At 39.6% G+C, this 19,318-nt stretch overlaps 1 long non-coding RNA gene across 2 annotated transcripts; it reads right to left on the reverse strand.

Moving 5' to 3' along the window:
• Positions 1–209: 209 nt before the first annotated feature.
• Positions 210–18,405, reverse strand: LOC118972751 (uncharacterized). 2 transcript variants are annotated; one of them, XR_012125542.1, is made up of 5 exons: positions 18,115–18,405; positions 17,760–17,871; positions 8,791–9,376; positions 1,793–1,958; positions 210–1,695 (listed from the first exon to the last, which is right to left on the reverse strand). It is a non-coding gene; the product is annotated as an uncharacterized lncRNA (long non-coding RNA). The 2 variants fall into 2 exon arrangements; XR_005061831.2 differs by having other exon boundaries at positions 210–1,958.
• Positions 18,406–19,318: the final 913 nt, after the last annotated feature.

Consider the following 19,318-nt stretch of genomic DNA (forward strand, 5'->3'; position numbering starts at 1 on the left):
TAATGCATCAACATTGTCTTATCAATTCTAACATGTCTCATACTAACACAAGATGTGAAAAATAGAGAAAGTTGGAGAAGGCTATGGGAACTCACTGTACTTTTTCTCATTTTTTTTCTTGACACATAAATACAAAGAATAAAGTCTATAAATTATTTAAAAATCAGATGTTTTTCTTACTTTAAAGACATATCTAGGAATTGGCCAGAGTCCCATGTGACCTTTTATGCATCGACACAACCAAAATAAGGACTTCAGGTGTCTAGGCATTTTGTAACACCATCCTTAAGGAGTCTGAGGAATTTGTGGGAGAGAGGGTCATCTGGACTCACAGGTCCAGGGACAGAACTAGTCAGAATCACATCTTTAGTGACTTCCAGTAAACGTGTCACATGGATTAGAGAGACAGATAATTCTGTGCTTTATCTCACTGAGCTCCTGGAGTTCATGGTGGTGAGTCAGAACCACCCGGTCTTTCTCTTCCATCATTTCTGTCTCTGGCTAAAACACAGATTTATAAATATACGTGTACTCTACGTCCCCCGACCAAGAAAGGTCACTTAAGGAGAGCCAGGCAGGATAAAAGAGAATCTTACTTTGAACAAATGCTGGGTAAGGAAAGGACACGCAAGCTAAGGAGCAGAGGAAACCCTTGTTTGTTTGTTTGCTTGTTTGCTACTGTGTCTTTTAACTTTAAAACAAAAATACATGTGTGAGAAGTTATAAAATGTTGGGACATGGACCATAATGGAGATATTTACAAATCCTGTAATGATTCAGAGTTTGAGCCTTGAAATTAGAACCTGGTTCTGATCTTCTTTCTGTCACCAGCTACTGAACTTAGGCAAATTGCTTCCCATCTTTAAGCTTCAGTTTCTTCACCTGGAGAAAGTCCATAACAATATTTACCTACGAAGATCAGTGTAAGCAGCACATATAATGTTTCCTCCCCAGCTTTATTGCCATATAATTCACTAATAAAATTGTAATATACTTAAAGTGTACAATGTGATGATTTAATATATGTACATACTGTGGAAGAATTCCAACCATGGAGTTATTTAGCACATCCATCACCTCACAATATTTACTTTTTCTTTTTGGTGGGGACACAAATTCTACTATCTTAGCAAATTTCAGTTACACATGCAGTATTTTAAACTACAGTTACCATGTTGTATATTAGATCCTCAGACCTTATTTATCTTATGACTGAATGTTTATACCCTTTTATCAGATCTCCGTGATCTCCATAGTAGACATAATCGACATACAATAAAATCCTGTGATTTTTAATGTAAAGTTCTGTGAATTCTAACAAATGTACACAGCTGAGTGACAACTACAGCTGTGATATACAGATGTTAATCCCACTCCTCCGACACCAAATGCAATGGTGTATTTTTTTCCTACACACATATATATGTATAATAATAATAATACACATCAGTAATAGTAGTGTAACTCCATTGGGCTCCCAGACCCGATTCCAGTGTGTGGAAGTCTGTGGGAGGGAGTCTTCCCACACATACGGACACCAAGCAATTCTCAAATGCCAGAAGGGTGTCCGAAAACTCACCTGCCCGGAGACCCCAACAGATTCCCCAGGTTAAGGGCTCCGTCCTAGGAGACTGCCCTCCACCCCACACTCCAGACACTGCTCGCAAGCCCCAGGCTGTTCCCTGTGCTTCTGACCTACAGGCAACAGATGGGAGGTTCCAACAACGTCCCTCTTAGGTTCAATTCATTTGCTGCAGCGGCTCACAGAACTCAGGAAAACACCTACGTTTACCTGTTTAATAAAGGACTCCGTAAAGGATACAAGTTAACAGCCAGATGAGCAGATGCATAGGGCAAGGTCCCAAGTAAAGGAGCTTCTGTCCTCATGGGGCTTGGGGCCTGGCTGGTGGTATGTGGAGGCGTTCTGGTTCCCCGAGCATCATCGATGTTCCCCCCACCTGAGAAACAGGATCCAACTAAGCACAGCAAAACAGAGAGAGGAGGGGGAGGAGGGGGGGAGGGGGGAGGGGGAGAGCATAAACTTCTCAGGGACTTTTGTGAGGGCTTCACTGCATAGCTGTGATTGACTAAATTATTGGCCATTGGGTGATTCAGCTCCAGCCCCTCCTGCCGGTGGGTGGTGGGGTCCAAAAGTCTCTCATTGACATGACAAAATACCCATTTCACCTTTAAGACTTCAGTGTTTTTAGGAACTGTGGATAAAGACCAAATATACCTGGGAAATACATATTTGGTCATGAATGACCAAATATGTATTTCTTATAACTCATTATATCACAATAGAACATTTCTGTTACCCCAAAAAGTTTTTTCCAACTCCTTTGTAGTAAATTGCCTTTCCTCATTCTAGGTCCCTCGTAACCACTGATCTGTTTCCTGCCATTTTACATTTGCCTTTTCAAAATTTCATACAAATAAAATCAGACAACATGTAGCCCTTTATGTCTGGCTTCTTTCACTTACCATTATGCTTTGGGATTCATTCTTGCTGTGTGTACAGTAGTACCTTCATTTTTATTGGTGTTTCCTGTTATGAGTATACCATACTTTTCTCATCCATTTACCAGTTGATTTGTATTTGGGCTGCTTCTAGTTTTTGTCCTTCACATTTCCATATGTATTTTGTGGACATGTTCATTTTTTTCCCTTTGGGTAAATACTTAGGTATGAGCTTTGGTTTGGAATTGCAGGTATTCACTTTAAGAAGCTTTCAAACTGTTTTCCGAAGTGCCTTTATCATTTTGCATTTCCATCAATAATGTTGAGTGGGTGTTAGTTGCTCCACATTCTGGCAAACATTTGGTGTTGTTCATCTATGTAATTTTTGACATGTTAGTGAGTATATAGTGATATCTCATTTAATTTCCCTAAAGATGATGCTGATTATCTTCTCACATGCTTTTTTGCTATACCTCTATATCTTTGGTGACATGTTTGTTCATATTTTTGACTATTAAAAATTAGATTATCTTTGTATTATTCAGTGGTAAGAGTCCTTTATATTTTCTTGACACTAGTCCATTTCCAGATAAATGCACTGCAATATTTTTTTACCTGTCTGGGGCTGTCTTTCATTTCTGTGACATTATTTTTGGAAGGGCACAAATTTTAATTTACATGAAGTGTGATTTATCACATCTTTTCCTTTTATGAGTTATTTTGTGTGTGTATGTGATTTTGTTAGGCAGGAAAATAGATATGAGCAGGGTGGAAAGAGAATAAAGCCAGAAAAGCTCACTAGAAGGGACTTAAAGAGTTAACCAGTTAAAAATAGAAAGCTCAGAAGACCAGGAGCAACTTGGCCTAGAAGTTTGAATATTCCCCAGATAAAGAAAAGTATCTCAGCATAGCCTATGTCTTCACTGCATCAGTTAGACCACACCATTATAAGATTTACTTTAGCACCTGCTAAAAGGCCGAGTTTACTCAGGAAGAAGTCTACCTTAAAGCTAAGACTGCATTTTAATCAAATGGACGGTGGCTAAGCCCCCCTTGGGGGCAGGGCAGACAGTCTTGATTGATATGCTTCCAGACAGAAGCTGATATCCTGGAAAGGAATCAAAGCAGTATATATTTCCTGTGTTGAGTTAAAAAAAAAAAAAACAGTGTCTTAACAAAGATGGACATCCTGGGACAATTCGGCTGGTCCACACCTGGCCCTCTGTGGCTTTCCTGAAAATTGTCAACCGCCTATGAAACCCCAGACCCAAAGCCCTCAGGTGCGCTCCTCTCTCTGAGGTCACCCACACTTTCTAAGTGTGTAACTTTCATAAAACTTTATCTCAACCCTTCAATGCACCTCTTCTATGAGTGTGTGCTTGCTCTCTTTAAAAAAAGCTTAAACCTTTCAGGGCACCTCTCCTCCCTGAGGTCATCCACACATTTTCTCTCTTTAAGTAACTTTAAATAAAACTATTACCCTGCTTCACTACTGTGTCTCTGCCCTTCAGTTCTTTGTTATGGCGGGGACAAGAAAAGAGGAAAATACGCAACGTACGCCCCTAACCGTTTCCTCAAGAAATCTATGTAAGATTGTGATCTTGCCTATTCCAAGTTCACAAATGACTTTCTCCTATGTTTTCTCTTAGAGGTTACCATTCTAGCTCTTACATATAGTTGTATGATCTGATCCATATTAATTTTTGTATGCGTTGCGAGGATAGCGTTGAGACTCATTTGGTTGTAAATGCAGATGCAACTATTCTTAACGATTTGTTGAAAATACTTTCTTTCCCTCATTTAATTCTTTGGTAGGTTTGTTGAAAATCAATGTATTATGTATGCATGGTTCTATTTTTGGACTCTGTTTTGTTATATATTTGTTTGGACTCTGCATGATTTATATCTGTCAGAATTTCACTGTTACGTATTGTAATTTTATAGTAAATATTGAAGGTCGTTGCTATAAATCTTTCAATTTCACTGGAAAATTTCTACCAGAAAAGCTCTTGGGAATTATGATTGGAAATCTGTTAATTCTATAGGCTCATTTTTAGGACGTCCTTAACTTCTTTCAGCAATGCTTGAAAGTCTTCAGTATACAAGTCTTAACACATGCTTTGTTTAATTGATCTTTACTTTATATCATTTGATGCTGTTGCCAATGCTATTGCCTTTTGAATGTTGGTTTCTAAATGCTGATTATTACTATATAGAAATACAGTTGATTTGTGCATATCAACCTCCCATTGACTTTAGTAGACTCATTTATTAATTCTAGTAGCTTTTCCACAAGTCTCTTAACATTTTGACATGGGTGATCATGTCATCTGTGAATAAAGATAAGATGAAAAGCCAGAAAAGGAAGAATTAAGCGACCAAAATTTTAATAAACCCAATAAATATCCCTGAAATTCCTTGAAGAAACTTGAAGAAGTCTCACAAAATTAACTGGAAAAGAACAAGGATATAAACATTTTTATAGAAAAGATGACAAATGTGGGAGACGATAAGTATATCCAACTTCCATATCAGCAGTGTTCAAGAAGAAGTAATCCAAACTAACGGAACAGGCAAAGATGAACAGTTTACTATGTCCCACTCTACGTTTATCTTCTTAATTTATCTTCTTATATTGTCTAAATAGTCTTTTAGAGAAGATACTCTGGCTGCTGTTTAAACATACCTTTGGAGTTAGATTCACTTGGTTCACATTGTTGCTCTATTTGTTACTAGCTCTGTCATTTTGGAAACGTTATTTATCTCATCTGGGTCACTCAGTTATCTCATTTATAAAGTGGAGATGATAATAGTACCTATATTTAGACTTGTTATGGTGTTTAAATGTTATTCTTTACATAAAGTGCTTAGTATTGTGCCTGGCACCAAACGTGCATTCAGTAAATGTCACCTATCGCTATAAATGTGCTTTCTTCATCTCTTGTGTTTCAATAAGGAATGTTTCTGAAACAGGCAATAAATAACTCTTGCTTGAATGGCTTAAATAATAAGAGAAAATTGACTGGATCTTAAAGACACCAGGAAATGAGTTTACCCAGCGTTAAAACTACTTATTCAGGACTTAGTTTCTCTCTCTCTCTCCTCCTCTAACTTCTCAAATTAGCTTTTTTGACATTGGGTCCATTCTTAGCCAAGAGCTCCCCTTGTGGCGGTGAAATGGCCACCAGCAACTTCCAGAACTTCATTTTTCATTCACATGGAAATAAAAGAGTAAAAGGTTTTTCCATCTCAAATGTTGCACAGAAATGATGGCTTCATTTTGAGTTGGCCAATTTAGGTCACAGGTCCATTCCTGAACCAATCACTGTGGCTGAAACATTACCCCTAGAGATGAAGGTTGGGTTATTTTCTTTCAAAGCATTTCAGTTTCATGAGGGCAGGTACTGTTACTAAGAGGAGGCGAAGTGGATGCCAGGCAGCAAAATCAGAAAATAACTATGACAAGTCCTATCTCATTCCTATTGTCTTTTCTAAACAGAGATCACAACTTTTATATATCACGTGGAGAACTACTCTTCATCCACTTTCTTGTGTAACCCGTCTATTTCCTTTGGGTAAAATATGCTCTCATCTGCCTTTTGCATATGCAGACTCTCTCTTTGTTTTGGCAATGTTTTTAGGTATCAGCCCATCCTGGTTTCTTTTTAGTTATTACTCATCATCAAATGGAAGCAGCCACTTGCTCAGAATGAGCAAATGAATGAATAAATAAATGAATCACGTGGTAGGATAACAGCCAAACCTTTTAAGTCACAAGCTGTTGTGGTCTGGCTTTAGCGGCTTCCCTTCGTCTTTCAACCCCCTTCACCTCCAGAGGTCTCCCCTGGCAAGGACAGTATAGTGGGAGTCCTGTCCCTTCCCGCCCCTTCCCCTCCTTTCTCTCCTTTCCTCTCTCACACATACCGACACACACCCACATTTCTTCCCCCACCTCTCACGCAGATACATGGCAGGTCAGCATGACTTGGCCTTCTACTGTACCTTGCCTGCATTCTGAGATGTCACCCTGGGTCTCTGTAAGGACCCCTCCTGTCTCATGGACTCCTATACCCACAGAGCTCAGGCCACTAATCAAAGGAACTTTTATGGTGTCCGTGACATAAACTTTTTGAGGAAATGAGTTATCCTGGTCTGGATACTAGGAGGCGAGGGCTGGTTCTCTGGGCCCTCTACCCTTAGTCTAGACCTGAGGTATTTTGCAGCTCTCCTTCCTACTTTGTGGCTTGCGGTTGTCCTTTTCCATGTTTCATTGAAGAAAGATTATTTTCCTTCTATTTTTTAAATTTGTTTTTGGTGGAGTTTGAGGGAGCAGAGAAAAGTAAAAATTCTGCTACTCCTTCTTCTTGAACCAAACTCTTCTTCAGAATGATTTCAATCTGTTCGAGGGTCTCACTTGGACATCCTCCAGATGTATCAAAATTAAAAGTGAAACGTTCACATTAACAAGTGAAAACATATTCCTTCTGTCCTTGTACCATAATTCTCTTCCTTCTTCAGTTTTTCCTGCCTTAAGAAGATGAGGTAACATCATGTCCAGTAGCCTCAACTCTGGAATTCTGGAGTTTTTCTTGACCATGTCCCTCTCTTTTACCCAAAACAGCAAATAGCTGCCAAATCTTATGCATTTTACCTCTTTTGCTGTAAATACATAAATACTGTGACTAAGTAAATACCTCTCAAATATGTCTCCCTTTCTCATTGCCTGAAGCCTAGACGACACTAAGTCTTGCCTATTCCACTTCACCAGCTTTTGTTTGATCTGGCCTCCTTGTCTTTATTCTTAGTTTTTTCTTACCCAAATAGGAATATTAAAGCCAGTGGGGAATGGGGTGGCTTAACCAAAGCAATTAAAGATGATCGTCAACCATTTCCAATGCCTCCCTCCAAGCATACACATAAAAATCAAGGGATGTGCAACAGCCACTCGCTTCCAGAATGTTCCAGCTTTCTCGTTACTTCTCTCCTTTGAAGCCGACCTCGATGCTGTATGAACCATTTTCCTGCCGTGTTGAAGTGCTGGAGAAGAGAGGTGGACGATGGAACTTGTCTCTTCCAAATCTGTTCTTAGCCAGCTCTCAGATAAATAAGCAAGTGTCTGGTACTAAGTAAATCTTCATAATGTAATAAAGGCTATACTTTTGTTTCTGAGAAGAATGATCTATTTAACAATTTTTTTTTAAAAGAAGAACAAACAGTCCCATTTTTTCCGATGAATTGGTCCATACTTTAGGAATGATGGCAGCAGGGTGGAGTCCTGGTCCAGCTTTTGATGAGTTCAGCCAGCAGAGCCGAAGTGATTTATGAACAGGAGAAAATAGTTTCACTGTCCTTCAGCGGCTCAGGGAACATTATTCGTAGAGGACACCTAGTGGTGCTTTGCAGAAATTCCCTTATGCTGATAAACGGTACCCTTGAGTATTAATAGCACTTACAGCAGGGCATGTAGCCAAATATAACAGAGGCATGATGAGACGAGAGAATACAAACCAAAGCTGACTGCTGTAACCGATAACCTCCAAATTCCTGGTGGCTTGATAGAATAGACGCTTGTTGACACACAAGTGACCTGAGCACTGAAAAAACATACTTTATGTGTGGATAGGAAGATTCAACAACATAAGGATATTGCTTCTCAAAACAAAACAAATTAAAATACAATACTGTATACTGAAATGGGCATGGCTATATAACATTTTCAAGAGTCATCAAACTGTGCACTTCAGATCTATGCATTTCGCTATTTATAAATTATACCTCAATCTACAAAACAATTTTAAAAAAAGAACACCTGGTAGAAAGTTAGAAAAGGAGAGCAATAAAAGAGAGAAAGGGGACACCATATATTCAAATGCATACAATCTCAATAGTTTAAAGAGAATGGTGCTACATTTGAAAAAATAAACAATTAAAAAAAGAGTGGTCTGAATGTATGAATAATCAAATAGAATAGAAAACTCAGAAAGGTACCCAAGTGCAAACAGAAATTTAATAAAATATAAAGTAACTATCAGAAATCTAATCAATTATTTAGTGAATGTTTTTGGGATAACTGTAAGTATCTGTCTGTATTCTTCTTTGGAGGAAGGAAGGAAGGAAGAAGGGAGGGAAGGAGCGGAAAATAACTCATGACTGAGAAAAATACCCTTAGGTGTTGCATTAGTAAGGGTTCTTAGAGAAATGGAACCAATAGGATGTATATATGTATATGTGTGTTCATTTATTTGCTGCTTAGGTATGTATGTATGCATTTATTCACTTATTATAGGAAATAGCTCACATGATTATGGAGGTTGACAAGTCTCAACTTACAGCAGGGCGAATTGGCAAGGTGGAGACCCGGGGAGCTCATGATATAGTTCCAGGCAAAGGACAGCAGGCACCAGACCCAGGATGAGCTGATGTCGCAGTTCAAATCTTAAGGCCGGAAAAAGTGAGTGTTCCAGTTCCACGCAAGAGGAGCTCTCTTTTCCTCAGGGGTCGGTCAGCCTTTTTGTTTTATTCAAGCCTTCAACTGATTGGATGAGGCCCACCCACCTTAGAGGGGCTATCTCCTTTATTCAATCTACTATTTTAAATGTTAATCTCAGCCAAAACACTCTCACAGACATAAGCAGAATAATGTTTGGCCAAATCTTAGGACACCCTATGACCCAGTTGACATGTAAAATTAACTATCACAGGCCTCACAGAAGAGTAATGTTCTCTGACTGCCTGTCCTCTTACCTGAAATCTTGATGCCACAAAGTCATAGTATCTTGCTTGGACCACAGAAGAGATGAGGTCTTCTTATTCTCTCCTTATTGGAGAATTCTTCAGCTATGTTTCCAATCTGTGCCCAGAATTTCTCCATCTTGGCAGCCCTCTACTTCTTACTGAATATGGCTATGCCTCAAATCTACAACAAAATATTTGTTTAATCAATAAACTATGAGAAACTCATGCTCTTCTACTGTGGTGGAAAGCATCACAGTACGTCACCTCCGACTACCCACTAAGTCACAGTGGCCACTTGCCACTGCTTTAGTTTAAGGGTGGCTATCGCCTCTCTAGTCATAGGATGCCCCTGACAAACAGAGGCCACACGCTTCTCATTCTCTGCTTTTTTTTTTTTTAAATCTATTTATCTATTTGAATTTGATCTGTGCTTTGGGTCATGGTTGGTGGTTACATGACTGATATTTAACTTGTATTTATTTCAGTGAGTGCAATTTAAATCACTCCAAGGCTTCTGAAAGAGTGAAATTGTAAAAAGAGCATCGAGTATAACACAACACTCATGCTTGAATCCTCCACGGTCTAGAGTTATGCAAGTTATCTCACCATTAGAAAGGTTCTTAACGAGGCAGAATTTGGAGAGAAGCTTTCTGAGCGTCTCAGCGGTGTCACTTTTAATCACAAGGGCACCTGTCTGCAGAGCATTTCAGTTCTGGGGAAAGGAAACCCTGAACTCACAGTCACCCTCCTGGGCTTAGCTAATTGGCATCAGCTCACATGACTATCTTCTTTTGCATCTGTTTTATCCTTTGGAGGAATTCAAAACCACATTCTTGGGTGTCTCAATGAATCAGAGTAAGAGAAAGTCTTGCTGGCTTTTTGGGGGAAAAAAATCAATAACCAACCCGAGGCACATTCCACTCTCTGTGTGTCATAATGGGAATACTTCATCAAATAGCAGTGTCAGTGACAAATGGCCTTGTAATGTTAAGTCTCATCACCGTGACTGGGAATGTGTCTGTTATACCAGAAACTCTCTTTGTTCCTCTATTCTCTCCTCAGTGCAGATCATGTGCATCTACGTGTCACTGGAAGAGTTCTCTACTGCCTTTCCTCACCTGCAATTGCTTCTCTGCCTTCTCTTTACGTCACCTCCCCAACGGCCCCCTACCCTTGGAAGATTGAAGGCAAAATAATCTGAATCCTTATAAGGATAACAAAACTGAAGCCCCTCTTGAGTTTACTAAGGAAGCAGCTGTTGAAAAATAATGTGGTTCCTCTTAGCTGATAGGTCCTCAGGTGGAAGAGAACAGAGCAGGAACCCTGCTTTGCATGGGAATGGGCCTTGGTGTTTCCAGGGAAAACTATGAAGTAGTTATGAGGTAATAAGGGAAAACATTTCCTTCTTCAGTAGAGGGTTACACTGTCCTATCACTGGAAATTGATGTCTCTGATAGAAAGGAGTGTTTATGTTTGATTTAGCAGGTTCACTAGTTTAAAAAGTAGAAGTGTCTGCATTTCACATGTATCTGCATGTGTACTGTTCTAATCTAGGCCTCCAGAACATCATAGTGCCCAGCACAGGGCAGGTGTTACAACATTTTTTGATACCTGAATGAACCCCTGGTTTTGTAGACAGATACAAGTCTGCTACAAATTGTATTACATCAATGCTTAAAGGCACGCATGAAGATGTTTCAGTAAATCAGACGAAGCTAACTTCACACTGTGAATCTCCTTCTCCTTGACTTTTGTCCCCTGGAGCTTTAATTTGCCTTTAGCAAAGTGAATTAGTCTCTTCTCTGCATCCCTTCCCCGACCACGAGATGCAGGAATTCATGGGTGGGAGACAGATGCTGTGATTAAAGAGAATTTCCCATCTGCTCCTGCTGGGTTGACATAGGATGCTGCTGTTACAGCAGATTTCCAGATGCCCTGCAAGGCCCTGGCATAGTAGTGGCCAAAGAGATGGGTTGTGGCAGCAGCCTTTCTTGGTGAGCAAAGGTATTATAGCATTGTTTAGAATTACCAGCATATGGTGATAAAAAGCAGCTCAACATTTAACCATCTTTATGACTGTTTTAAAATGACCTACAGATTATTCACTTCCTTAGTGCCAGCACCCTGGCCAGACCACACTGCTCAGCAAGTTCTAAGCTTTGTGATGTGTGCCTACAATTCAAGCACACTGCGACCTCTCAGAGGAGCTCCAATCAATCTCCATCTCATTCTACTCCCAAGTTGGGGTTCTAATATGGATTCTTCAAACACCACAGAATGGTACCCCTGGCACAGAGGCAGAGATTATAATGGCAGGAATTAAGGTTAAAAATGGAGGTGGAACTAACAGCACTTGTCAACCATGACTGCTTCTGCTCTCAGATCTCTTAGGATCTTTGCAGAGCATAAATATGCTGAAACTAACTAGGCATTGGCCTTTAACTTTTGAGTGAACTTTCCCTTATAGAGGTCCTAGGTGCTATGATTCGTGCACGTCTTCAGAGCTAGGAATAATACCAACAATGATAATCACCCTCTCCATAATAATTCCTCATATTCTTGTTAGTTTAGAGGACAAAGCTTCTGAATCTGTCATGCACATAAAAAATGTCTATCTAAATAATTAAAATAATGAGCTCAGTTAATTTCCTAGTTATTATGCTAAGACCAGATTATTCAAAGTTGTTACTCATTTACAAGACTGTTAATTATCACTAATATTTCTTTTTGTTTATGAAATGAAATGACTGCACTAATGCCTGGAAATAGAAGTGTTGATTGGATAGTCTCAAGATAATTGTGAGACTACATTATGGGTAGTGTTTTCCACTTTATTAAAGAAATAAAGCAAAGAGTTTGGTAACCTCAGAGGGAATGTATAGAGTTTATTTGATTTCAGCAAGGAGAAACAAAACAAAACAAAAACTAGGTTTTCAAAGGACTGGCCTGCTTCAAGTATATTTGTTGTTTTTCAAATGTAACTTAAACTTAATAGACCACATCCATAGACCATAAATTAGTAGACCATGGTTCCCAAGAGATTTTGAGTCTTACATGAAAAGTAATAGAATGAAGAACAATATGGCTTGTGAGAGAGCTGCTAATTCAGGGAACAGAAAATAGTAAATAGCAGTTTCCTTCACTGTTCTGCAGAAGTGAGTCGACACATCTAATGTGAGTCGACACATCCTGAGATGATGACTCACATAAGACGTAGGGAGGCCCATTCTCCAGACCTCCTTCCCTCTGAACCTTTGCTCATGGCATTTGCCCTACCAAGACGGTCTCCCTCATTCCCAGCCTCCTGAGTTGAATCCCTCAGGGAAAACTCACTATCAGCCTCTACCCTGAAGCCCCTCATGAGCACCTTACTTAGAAGTTCTTTCTCCCCTCCCTGAACTTGTAGAAAATAAATGATCTTTTAGAGTCCTATGTCCTTTATCAGGCACTGATTGAATATTTAGTTATTTATGTACATATCTAAACCCTATTTGCAGACTCTTGGAGGGAAGGAAATCTGACTTCTATGTCACTGTATTCCTCCTCATAGCTTACATAAAGATGTTCAGAGGGGATGTTAGTACCTACTTTATGAATAAATGACTATGGGTTGAATGCTTTTTTGCCTCCAGTATTTTTTCAACTTATCACCGATGCCTGAAATTCAACCATTAGTGGTATACATTTCACTGAATGCTGTAGATTTTTCCATAAAGGCAAATTGTCCAACATTAGTCAGCTGTCACTTTAGTGGGCATATGTACATTATATAGTGTATATGTACATATGTGTGTGTGTGTGTGTGTGTATATGGAAGTCCAGGATATCATGAGAAGATGAGACTTTTGGGTAGTGGTAAGGGGCAGGGTCGCTGCAAGAAAGGAAGCTGTAGGCAGAAGCCTTCCAGACAGGCCGGGGGAAGATCTACATCTATGTTTTCTCTAAGGTCTGCTAGGTATAGATATTCTCATTAAGGAACTCTGCTACGGAAACATTTTTTGATAGTTTTTTGCTCTCAAACCGAATTCCAACACGGAATTGCTCAACTCTAAGCCCTTCCTGGAACTTGATATAAGGATTGGCAAGTTTGGTTCCTTCCAACCTTTTCAAACTGGCCGGATTGCTTGTTCGGAAGCAGCTGGACCCAGGATCTGTCTTCACCACATTAAAACATGTGTCATCCTTCCGTCCATCTGTGGCAGGACACAGCTGTTATGGTTGCCTTGCCAATCAATCCCGCTTAGGGCTTTCTTCAAATAGTGGCATCTGTTCTTCATCATCTTAATCTGTGGGCATTTTCCTGAAAGGCCAAGGATGGCCAATTTATCCTTAGACTGGAAACCAATATGCCTCTAACCTCATGTGGCCCAGATTTTATGAATAACATCCATGGTTTCATTCAGAAATGTTCCACCTTGCTTTGATTCTTGGAAAAATAGAGATCATTCTATACTCTGCTTTCCAGATGGTTCTGTCTTTAGTGTGCATTCAGCAAAGTGCCAGGAGCCTATTTTATGAATAGTCCTGGGGAAATGCTCTGAGAGTGCACTGTCAAGGATCATCTCTTTCTCACCAGATGCCACTGCAAATGGTCTGTGCTCAAATGCAGATTCTGACAGGTTGACCAGTAGCAGGCATTCGTGAGTTGCACAGACCTGAAAGGTTTTCCACTAAAGAGAGGTTTTTGTTGATAAGATCATCAAACCTTTCCAATGCTGGTTCATATCAGGTTATAAACACACAGGATGCTGCTGCCCACCATGCAGATTCTACCATCGGTGTTATGTTATCTTTACAGAGTATTCAGCCATCTATCCATTGTACTCTTCACCCATCAATGATGTATGATTCCACAGCAAATAGCAGACACCAGTTTACTTCTACCCAAATACTTCACAATGCTTATTTTGAAAGTTCAATATTTGTTTACTGTATATATATTTTTTCATGACACAATTTATAAATAATAAACTTTGCAAATTTTAAATGAATGTTTATTAGATTATGACAAATGAATATATCTATGTAACCCAAACATCTATCAAGATATAGGACATATACTGTCACCCCAGAAACTTCTCTCATTGTCTCTGGGATTTAGGTCACTGTAGCTTTAGTTCTATAATAAATTTCCAGAACTCTCTGGTTTCCCCACCCTAAGTAATTGTAAGACAATGTAAGGGTGTAGGAAAATTCCAGTTGCTCCATGTCTTCATCAACACTTGATATTGTCAGTCTTCTTAATTTTAGCTTTTTCCCGTAGCTCTGTTTCATTGTGACTTTAATTTACATTTATTTCCTGGCTAATAGCACTGAACACTTTTTAAAATCTGCTTACTGGTCATTCATATACATTATTTTGTAAAGTGTCTGTTCAAGTATTTTGTTCATTTAAGTAGTTTTGCTGTTTGTCCTTTTATTATAAAGTTGTATGGCTTCTTTATATATTCTAAATGCCAGCCTTGTGAATATTTTCCCTAGGCTATTCTACTCATTTTTCTAATGACATCTTTTGTTATATATAGTTTTACATTCTGGTAAAATCTAAATAATTTATCTTACTTTACTGGGTTATTGTTTTCTGCGTCCTTTCTTAGAAACCATTGCTTACAACAAAGTAATTTCTATGTTCCCCTGTGTGGTGAAGACAAAAAACTTTGCTCTCAGATCTAAATGCTATTTATGAGATCATATATGTAAAATGAATAGCAAAGGATCTGTACCTACGAGGTGCTCAATAATTATTAGTCCTGTCTACTAGTTTTGCTTGTGAATAGTACTTATAAATGTGCTTCCTTGTAAAGTGGATATTTCTGAGCTGGTTGAACAACCTAGAATGTGAAGCTTTGGGTCCTAAATATTTCAGTAAAAACTGAAAGACTCCTCCATGCCTGAAGTGAACCTAGAGACAGGGAGGGTGTGGAGGGCAGGAGCTGCGTCCGCCGGAATCGCATCCTCATGGTTTCGTGTGATATGACTCACTTCCACTCCCTCTTGATCCCAGCACTGACATAAGCATATTTAAGGAAAAATGCTCAATTGATTACAATGTTGGCTCTTTGTTGTTAAAGGGACAGTACATTTAGCTGCAAGAAATAGGAAATCCAGCTGACCATGCTTTGAGTAAAAAGATTTTATTTTCTCACGTAGCAAGAAATACGTGGCAGCTGGTGTTCAGCAGCTCAAAGATATCAGATCTGGCATTTCTGAAGTCCTTGGTCTGTCCTTTATTTTCACAAGACAGCTGCCACTGCTCTGGGCACCAGGTTCCCGTTCAAGTCACGAAATGGCATTGCCAACTATCTCTGTCCCCTTTAGCAGTGAAACAGAAGTTTGTCAGATGTTCCCCAGAAGACTTTTTCTTCAGTCTCCATGGCCCGAAGGTTGTGACATGGCCATTTGTAGCTCTAAGGAAGGCTGGATAAGTCCATTTATATGCTCCAGCTTCCATGGAAGGAAGAAGGTGAGTTCATAATGGATGTGGGCTAACCAACCAGCAGTAAATATTCTCGTCTCTCTTGCCAGGTACTTGAGAACTTCTTTAATTTTCTTCTTTTTTCATCTTTTGCAAAGTTAGAAATTTACTCCCGGGAGGATTTACATAGACGTGGGAGAAAAATAAATTCTAGCTGAAAGGTTAGGATCCCAGGTAATAGAGCAACTTTTAACCCTACCTATAGTAACTCATTTTAGGAAACTAGGAAAGCTAATTCTTCCTCATCCGGTGATTTATGCTTGCATTTCCTATTTCATCTTTAATAACCCTTTTATTCTAATTAATATACATCGGGCATCTCTGAGGCAACAGTTGAAGATGTTAACCAAAATTTTGCAATTAGCAATGAAGCGAGGAACTTCATGCCCATTTTAAAGAGGCTTAAGGAAAGAAAGCCTTACGGCATTGAAGTGGGTAAAATGTGGAACCAAAGACACATTTCATCCCCTTGACAATTTTGCTGAGACTTAATCCTTACATGTGATCTGTGATAATGGTTTATACATTATCTAGTCCTCCGGTAGCCAGTAGCTGAATTGGGTTCTTTGGTTCCTTTTCCGAGAGAGTAGACACCAGCCAATACCTGTCCCTAGCTTATCTCCAGCTACTCTCCTCCAGAAAGCAAAGTGACTTTCCTTGCTAGCTTCAAACCATGCCGTGCACATTCCTGCTTCTACGTGATTGCACAGAGCATGTCTCACTTGCAATGCCACATTGAAAATTTCCTAAAACCTCTCAAGCACCCTCACTGAATGGTATGCTCATGTTTTTTGGTGAACAGCTCACTTTTGTGTTTGAATTGTTGCTGCTGTTATATATTAGATATATCATTGAAAATAAAAAATAGGAAAAAGGACGGTGTTCTCTAGAACAGAGAGGAACCAAGAATTCTGAGCATAGGGCACTAAAATACATGATGGCCAGTAAATTATTAACATAACTTTCTCAGAGAGCTCCATTGCTGATCTCGGTTACTTGTTATGACTGGTGTTTGTGGGTTTCATTGTAGCACCTTTTCCATCTGGTGATGGCCAGTATTTGAATTGGATTCTTTTTTCTATGCGGAGACAGAAGATGACTTAATAAAACTGCGGTGTTTCTATATAATATTAACACTGTGTCTTCATGTCTTTTTTTTCTGGTAAGTCATTTGCTCCAGATAAGAAGACTCATAGTTAATGCTGCCTTTCCTTCACCGAAAATTAACTCAAAACAGATTCACATTAAATGGAAAAGCCGGTCTGTAAAAAAATGAGAGGCGACCACTGACTGGAAAACTACTGGCGGTTCAATGGTTCTGAGAGCACACAAGGTGTATTACTTCTGCACCCTGCTGATGTCCAAAGATGTTGCCAACACTTTAAATGGACACAGTCTGATCAAAAGATGATGGGCAAAATATCACTGGGAGAGTATTAATTTTCTAAAAAGCTTAAGACAAATATATGGTAGTTCAAATTTTCTTTCCCTCAGGAGTATATCTATCCTGTCACTTCAAAAATTTCAAGTGACTCAGGCAATGTATTTTTTTAAAATAGATTTCTTGTTATTATGTCTCTGATGCAGTTTTTCTCACTCATAGAACCTGGGAATTCCATAAATTTTAGGAGCAAAAACATTCTTAGGGTAGGAGTAAAATGATTGCTAAAGATACTACTGAAGTCCAACATTGTTATTGAATTAAAGGACTGCTTTTAGTCTCTCTAAAGTGAAAGAGAATTTCCATCTAATAATTTCAGAGGCGTAGGGCTGTGGCTTTACCCCTCCGTTACTGCCAGTGCTGCGCAGAGTATGCGTGAGGCCCCAAGGAGAACCCTGGAAAAAGCGAGGTTAGGAACCACTGCAAGGATTCAAAGTGAAACTAGCTGCTGCCCGCTCGACCTCCAACCCCCAGATGAAGATCTTCCAATTACAGAATTTCCACCCAATCTCTTTTCAAAATCCTAGCCTACAGTTTCTGTCTCCCCTTTCCTCCTCTTGTTCAGTCTTGGATTCCCCTTAGATCTAAGGAGACTGTCTTTATTTCATGAAATCAGGATTCCTTACCTTCTGAAACTGATTTACTTACCTGAGAATGATTCTTCTTTTACCGAGGTGTCAACGAATTCTCAGAGACGGTGTTCCTGAAATAGCCGAAACCATTTCCAGGCCGAACTCCATAGACACTACATTTTATTATCCTAGAAAGAACCACAAGACATTAGCCCCTGCTCACTGCATTCCCAGGCTATGAAAGACGTTTATTCTCTCTGTTACTGTATTTACAAGAGTGCCCCAATTTCCCTGAGGTCATTTAGAACAAGTCACCAAACGCCTGTACTATCTTTCACTCTCCATGACAGGGAATCTGACAAGCCCAGTGGACATTTTGGAAGTGTCTGGTTCCTAGTCATCTGAGGCTTCCTGGGCCCTTTACCCCTCACCTGTGGTCAGAGGCCAGGACAGAATGTTCCAGCTCTTCAATCTCAGAGGCACACGCATCTGGGAATCTGCCAGAAAGGACCCTTAGGTCGCTTTTCTTTAAGCGAACATTCCTGTGAACAATCTCCTTCTACTCCATCATTTCGTGCTGGGAAGGCCCCCAACAAGAAGGTCAAGCCTACAGTGAAAAGAAAATAAGCCATCTTACTCATCTAAAATGAAGAGTCAGTGATAGTATATGTACTTCTATATTCAGACTTTCCACACTTGCATTTATACTGTGATCATTTTTAACATCCTTAAATATTTCTAAAAAGATTAGTTGAGTAGTATGTAATATTGTCAAATGACTGCAAAACAATTTATGTGACAATTCACTTAAATATTAACATTTAGATTTATTATAGCTTTTTTTTCCTTTCATTTTGACATAGAATTACACTAAGTATCTTATTTGTAATGATTTTCTGTTTTGTTTATCTTCTACCTTATCTTGGGTTTATATATCAAAGTGCTAAGAGAGGTTTTTAAATTTTCTTTCTCTTATCTCATAGTATCTTGAGGCTCTTTGGGAATAGAATTGAAAAATAAAACATGAGGCAGGAACTTCTGGTGTTCTGAGCAGCAGTTTACTGGCTCCTAGAAGAAAACAGGAGAAAGCCTGCGAGGTTTTTACGCTCAGGGCTGGTTTGTTTGGAGCTGACACAGGAGAGAGTCCCTCTGGGCAGCAGGACAGGCCTGAGCAGCTTGGGCTTCGTGCAGACAGTTGAGAGGATAGTGGGCACTTCTCATTTTGAACTCAGAGGTAGAAACTGCCTTAAATCTGCTTTGTCTTGACGTTGCTTATAACCTTGGATTATATAATTGGATGTAACTATGACATGGGAAGTGGCAGCCAGTTTAGACAACTGGTCGTAACTTTAGCCTCTCCACCAAGACTGGAGTGTCTGCCCCACCCTCTTGGCCTGTGAGCCTCCTCAACACCAGGACTTCAGTACCTGAGGCTTCTATGTATGTAGATGGCTGTGACTTAGCACTGCCAATGAATTTGCCCTTGTGGGCCAGCTCACCCTTGATACCCCTTGGCACCCTGTACCACTTCCCCTGACCCACCTCTGATGTCAGCCCTAACAGCAATAAGACTTCAACACAACCTTCAAGTCACCTTGTACTGATAGCATCCCACTTCAAAAGCGCACGATGTGT

This window comes from Manis javanica, chromosome 15 (assembly GCF_040802235.1).
Source record: "Manis javanica isolate MJ-LG chromosome 15, MJ_LKY, whole genome shotgun sequence".
Lineage (NCBI taxonomy): Eukaryota > Metazoa > Chordata > Mammalia > Pholidota > Manidae > Manis > Manis javanica.